Source organism: Erpetoichthys calabaricus, chromosome 3 (genome assembly GCF_900747795.2).
Source record: "Erpetoichthys calabaricus chromosome 3, fErpCal1.3, whole genome shotgun sequence".
Lineage (NCBI taxonomy): Eukaryota > Metazoa > Chordata > Cladistia > Polypteriformes > Polypteridae > Erpetoichthys > Erpetoichthys calabaricus.
In genome coordinates, this window is record NC_041396.2 from 236,692,831 (window position 1) to 236,699,790 (window position 6,960).

Here is a 6,960-nt window from a genome sequence, read left to right on the forward strand (position 1 = left end):
AAATAAATTCATCCATTAGAATCAAAAAGATTAGTGCCTTCTTTCAGTATAATTTAGTGACGATTCCTTATATAATGGTTAATTGGGGAGGTTTTCCTGCAAATAGAGAATGAAAAAATGTTTGGTGTGTATCATATATATATATTGTGAGATATCAGTCTTGAAGAAAATAACTCCAAATAAAACAGATAAAGAGTTGGGGACCGTCCTCGTATATCGCGAGACAAAGGATCATCACGTGGTACTTACCTGAATCTCTTTCTCTCTACAGAAAATCAGAAGAAAAGTAAAGATCTCCATTTACGGTTTCAAAATGGCTGCAATGACATCACTATTGTCATTATTGTCGTCCAGACAATAATAAAGAAACTGATTCTAGACACTTTTTCAGTACATAGAACATTTTACTGAAGACAAAATGGCGTTTTTATAGTACAAGGAATGATGGGACAGGAACTGGTTGGCTGGATGTGACAATTGGAGACAGGAAGCGGAACCAACGTCATCAGAAGTCGATGGAAATGAAGGATTGTGGAACCGGAAGTGATGTCATCGTAACAGACTGGAAGTGACGTCATTGCAGCCATTTTGAAACCGTAAATGGAGATCTTTACTTTTCTTCTGATTTTCTGTAGAGAGAAAGAGATTCAGGTAAGTACCACGTGATGATCCTTTGTCTCACGACAATTCACTCACCGTTAGGCTCTTTGACTGCCTCCATCTCACACGTGTGTGACATGACCCCCCCCAGCCTAGATCTATCAGGTCGGGTGACCTGCACCAAGAGGTCGTGGACACGGGAGAAAGCATCTGCGTTGGCCTGTAAGGAACCTCTATGATAAGTGACACTAAAACGATAAGGTTGAAGATCTAAAAACCACCTAGTGACACGAGGATTAGACTCCCGATGAAGAGACATCCACTGCAAAGCGGCATGATCTGTCACCAGAGTAAATTCAAGCCCCAATAGGTAGTACCTCAATGACGTGATAGCCCACTTAATCACCAAGGCTTCTTGCTCCACCGCAGCATACTTGGTCTCCTGGTCCAGCAGTTTCCGGCTTAGATACATAATGGGGTGTTCAGCACCGTCGACGCATTGGCTCAGCACAGCACCCAATCCTGTGGCTTATGCGTCGGTCTGGAGAATAAAAGGAATAGAAAAGTCAGGAGATTTCAATAAAGGTGCTGACGTAAGGGCCAATTTTAAGTCACTGAATGCTTTATCAACCGAATCATCCCATACCACTTTTAAAGGTGCTTGTTTCCTTGTTAAATTAGATAAGGGCATAGCAATTTCACAGAAATGCGGTACAAAACGTCGATAGTAACCTGCCAATTCAAAAATGCTTGTACTTGCCGCTTATTTATCGGACGGGGTCAATTCTTGATGCCATCAATTTTATTACATTGTGGTTCAACACCACCTACTAGGTAGCCTAAATATTTGGCTTCCTTTAATACGAAAAAACATTTCTTCGGATTAATACAAAGCCCTGCTGATGCTAGCATGCAGAGTATTGTTTGAACCTGCCATACATGATCCTTCCATGTGCCAAAATAAATGACTACATCATCCAGGTAGGCGGCATAATATGAATTGTGGGGCCGTAGCAGTGTGTCTACCAGATGTTGAAAAGTATCTGGTGCCCCGTGAAAACCAAAAGGAAGGACCCTGTATTGCCAATGTCCACTGGGTGTACTAAAAGTGTTTTTTTCTTTAGCGGAATCCATTAAGGGAATTTGCCAATACCCTTTTGTCATGTCAAGAGTAGTTAGGAATTGAGCCGATCCCCAGCCGATCGAGTAAATCATCCACTCATGGCATGGGATACGCATCAAATTTAGAGACCTGATTAAGTCAACGAAAGTCATTACAAAACCTCCATGACCCATCAGGTTTAGAAACTAAGACAATTGGACTAGACCAAGGGCTATAACTTTCTTCAATAACCCCTAATTCTAGCATTCGTCTAATCTCCAACTCTACTTCCGCTTTCTTTGCTTCCGGGAACCCATAGGGTCTCTCTCTGACAATCACTCCAGGATCAGTAATGATATCATGAACAATCAGCTCAGTTTGTCCTGGTACTTCATCCACAACTTTGGGTACAGACAAGATAGCCATTTCAAGATCTTGTCGTTGTTCATACGTCAAATTGGGACCAAAATTAAGATGGGCACATGACATAAAAAGCGAACTAGGCTGTCCGGAGTAGAGATCAAGATCTCTTTCCTTCCATGGTTTCAGCAAATTAATATGATAAATTTGCTCACTTGGTCGACGATTAGGTTGTTTAACCAAATAGTCAACGAGTCCTTTCTTTTCCTTAATTTCATAAGGGCCTTGCCAATGTGCTAACAACTTTGAATGAGAAGTTGAGACTAATACCATAACACGATCACCCAGGACAAATTCCCGAATGGTGGTATTTCTATTGTAATAAAGTGACTGCGCTGCTTGTGCTTTCTCCAAATTCTCTTTTAGAATAGGTCTAATTTTCTCCAATCTATCACGTAATTGCGTGATATATTCAAGAATGTTTGAAGTAGGGAGGACCTCTTCTTCCCATCCTTCTTTTAGCATATCCAAAAGCTCTCTGGGTTGTCTTCCATACAACTATTCAAAAGGAGAAACCCCCGTAGGGGTCTGAGGAACTTCCCGATAAGCAAACAAAATGAGAGGAAGCAACTGATCCCAGTTTCTTCCATCCTCGTTAACTACTTTGTGTAACATCTGTTTTAACATTTGATTAAAACGTTCTACCAGCTCATCAGTTTGGGGATGGTAGACAGACGTTTTCAAATGTTTTATTCTGAGTAATTTGTCAACTTCCCTGAACGTTTCCAAAGTGAAGGAATTCCCTTGGTCCGTTAAAACCTCTTTGGGGATCCCAACATGAGCGATATCCCTACTAACTCCCGTGCAATATTTTTTAGTATTAGCTGAGCACAAAGGAACAGTTTCAGGGAAGTGAGTGGCATAATCCACTAGGACTAACATATATTTAAAGTCCTTTAACGAGGGTTTTAGGGGTTCTACGAGATCAATTCCTACTCGCTCAAAAGGGATATCAATAAGGGGAAGAGGAACAAGAGGAGCTCTAGTCCTTCTTGGAATCTGGTGAAGTTGGCACTAGGGACAGGAAGTGCAAAATCGCCGGACCTCCCCTCCTCATTAACTCCCGGCCAATAAAATCGGACTTTTATTCTCTACAATGTTTTATCGGAGCCTAAATGGGCTCCTAGAAGGTGAGAATGTGCCAATTCACACACTTTTCACCGAAAAGTGCGTGGAATCAACAGTAATGCTCGCACTTCACCCCCGTGATCTCCCACTCTATATAATAATTCATTTTTAATTACAAAGAATGGCATCGGTGGCATGGGATCTAGGTTTGTATATCCCTCGGTAGATACTACTGCATTCCTAGCGAATTTTAAGGAATCATCGTTCCATTGTTCTCTTTTAAAAGATGACGGTGTTAATAGGAATTGGGCAGTTAATTCTTGAACAGGGTCTCGTTTGACCTTAATGGTAGGAGCTTCTGCCTCCACATCCTCCATGTTAACTGTACTAGCTCCCACAGAGGACGATGGGACATTGGTTTCTTTGCATTGGATACCCATATTGGTCTGTGGTACTGTGGGACATGGCGTGGAGGCAATCGGAGCAGTATTCTCCATTACTATGTAGCAACCGCACAATATGGGAACGCGATTCCTACACTTCACAACCCGTACAGGGGGTGGACGATGTTTGAAAGCATAATAGCACAACCATATTCGGTCCTCGTCCCCTCTTGCCACGATTCCCTTCTTAATAATTTGCAGCAAATAAAACATAACAGGAAGTGGAACAGAAAAAATATATTAACAGTTGCTGTTACATTAACTTGACTGGTGCCTGAGTGCCCCTTAGTGAACCCCTTCCCCAGACGCCCTCCCTAGCGCCCAAATACTAACCCCCGGTTTGACACAGACAAAAAAAAGAAAAAAAGTAAATAAGAAGAAAAACTGTTCTTTGAGAATGCAAAAGATTAGATTTCACTTAGTCCAAAATATAGGAAAGCAAGAAACACTGTAGTTTAGTTCCTCCGTGAAGGCAGGAAACACACTCGTTCTTTTGCGGAACGGCTTCTCCGCGGACTATCACAAAGAATTAAACTCAGGAATCCGACTCACCAGACGGGAGCACCCGGAGAACACCAGACCCTGGCCTCTTGTCGGGGAATCGTCCTTGAATATTTCTTCGGGGTGGCCACCCATGAATAGCAGACGTCCCTGGGTGAAGTAAAATCCTGAATAGTTCTTAGAGCGTGGATAGTCGCTGCGATGCCTTCAGTCTTATCCTTTCTTTTTATCTCCCTACTTGTTCCGCCATTCCCCTTAAAAAGAAAAAGTTTTCCGCCGAAAATCCTTGCCCCTCACGGTTGTCATGGGAACCTCATGCCAGCAACAGGCAGCTGGAAAATTTACTCGGGCGGGATCCTTCCAGACCGGGGCGTCACCAAAGGTGCCTGAAGTGCTATTTAAAACACTCTCCCAGCCAATATTATAAAGTGACGGAACAATCCAGAAGGCTAACACGACTGTCCATTATGTAGCCTTGCTACAACTAAGCCCAAATACTTCTTAGGTACAGTTACGTTGTTACCGCTGGTAATTTTATTCCAATCCCTTCCTAAGATGACTGGAAAAGGGGGATCCGGTAATACAGTCATAGCCATACTTGTTAACTTCTGATTCACAGACACCACACATCTGGCAGTTTTATAATACTGGATGTCCCCATGAATACATTTTAGACTAGTTTTAATTTTAGTCCACTGTTGCTGTAAAACGAAATGGACAGCAACAATAGAAATGTTACTCCTGGAATCATACATTGCCCTTACCTTCCTGCCATTTATAGTAACTGCCCCTTTATATGGAAGAGACAAAGGGTTAGTCACTGTGGCACAATACCTTTCTCCCTTTACTAATGAACAATCCATGGCCTCGTAGGTACAGTTGGGCTGGTCTGTCTCTTTTATGGACGGCAGGTTCGGAAGTTTGTCGGGTGGGCTCAGGGGCTGCCCCACGTACCTGTTGGGTTCGACGAGAAAACCGTTCTGACTGCCCCGATTTACACGCCGCCCAATGACGCTCTGTGGTTTTTATCAAGAAATCCATGTCCTCAAAATTATGTTTCTGGACTTGCTGGACGATATGGTCAATGAGGGCATGCACAAATGTCTCACATGCTATGACCTTGGCCATCTTGTGAGAGGAATTAATATCTGGCCTTAGCCAGCGACAGACTTTTCCCCAAGCTTCAAAGCCCTGGGTTCTTAACGGCCTCTCAGGATCAAATTGCCACTCCCTCCATTCTCTCGCCTGCTGTTCCAGAGATACGCTGTAGCGTTTGAAGACCTCCAGTTTTGGAGTGTCGTAATCAGCAGCCTGCTCCTCAGTTAAGTCATAATAAACTCTCTGCGCCGTCCCCTTCAGATAGGGAGCCAGTTGGTACGCCCATTCCAAACTCGGCCATGCGTTCCGCTTAGCAGTTTCAATATCATCCGATTCAGTCAGTGTCGTCAACTGAATGGGCTGTGACCAAGCGACCTCCGTCCATACACCAGTGATGGAGCGAGCCTCGGCTTCCGCTAGTTGGGTCCGCGTTTCGCCCATCTGTATTTTCAAGGTGCGGAGATCGCCCATAATGGTACTCAAGACTGTGTTGAGGTCCTGTTCTTCTGACATCTTCTAAACATTGAAAAAACAATCCTGCCGACTACGCCAAATGTGAGATATCAGTCTTGAAGAAAATAACTCCAAATAAAACAAATAAAGATTTGGGGACCATCCCCGTATATTGTTATCCAGACAATAATAAAGAAACTGATTCTAGAGACTTTTTCAGTACATAGAACATTTTACTGAAGACAAAAGACAGGAACTGGTTGGTGGGATGTGACGACTGAAGACAGGAAGCGGAACCAACGTCAACAGAAGTTGACGGAAGTGAAGGATTGTGGAACCGGACGTGGCATCATCGTAATTGACCGGAAGTGACATCATAACGGCCATTTTGAAACCGGAAATGGAGATCTTTACATTTCTTCTGATTTTCTGTAGAGGGAAAGAGATTCAGGTAAGTACCACGTGATGACCCTTTGTCTTGCGATAATTCACTCACCTTTAGGCTCTTTGACTGCCTCCAACTCGCACGTGTGTGACAATATATATACTGTATACTGTATATGAAATTTAAGACAAGTATGACTTAATCTAATTCATATAATTATACTAATTACAATTCTTTTCATTTATATAGCGCTTTCCTCACTACTCAAAGTGCTCAGCAATTGCAGGTTAAGGGCTTTGGTCAAGGGCCCAACAGAACCGAGTCCCTTTTATATATTATCCTTTCCAAAAATTATCTTGTAAAATGTAGGAAAACATTGCAACTGAGCTTGTTTTTTGTGCTTTTTAACCATAAACTTTTCTACATTTATTTTAGGAATGTACTGTACCTTTAATAATAAAAATAATGTTTGTTTATATAGCTCATTTCCCATGCTCAAAGCGCTTTACGGAACCAGTTTTATTAAGGTGTTTTCATCTAAAAAATTATTTTCTCTGCTTATTTTATTTACAAAATATCACAATCCCAAATGTGAATTTAATGGCAAAAGAACTAAAGTAGACTCTCCATTAATCGGAACTCACTCTCAAGCAACCTGCAAAAAAAAAAAAAAAAATTCTTAAAATAAAATAGATTTTGTGAAGTTCTAAGTTTAAACTTGGTGTGCCACGCACATGTGCCCCATGTGTAAAGCCACAAATTGTGCACCAAATGCTTGTCTACCTCACCCATGTGTTTAAATATACAATCTAACCTCATCTATTTTTTATTTGTCTATAATACAGTCAGTTGATATTTTTTGATTTAAAATTTTGAGAGTCAGTGTTCAT

General features: G+C 41.9%; 1 long non-coding RNA gene across 1 annotated transcript; it reads left to right on the forward strand.

Annotated features, from left to right (window-relative positions):
* Positions 1–564: 564 nt before the first annotated feature.
* Positions 565–6,232, forward strand: LOC127526968 (uncharacterized). The gene is made up of 2 exons (XR_007934334.1): positions 565–651; positions 6,137–6,232. It is a non-coding gene; the product is annotated as an uncharacterized LOC127526968 (long non-coding RNA).
* The last annotated feature ends 728 nt before the right edge of the window (positions 6,233–6,960 follow it).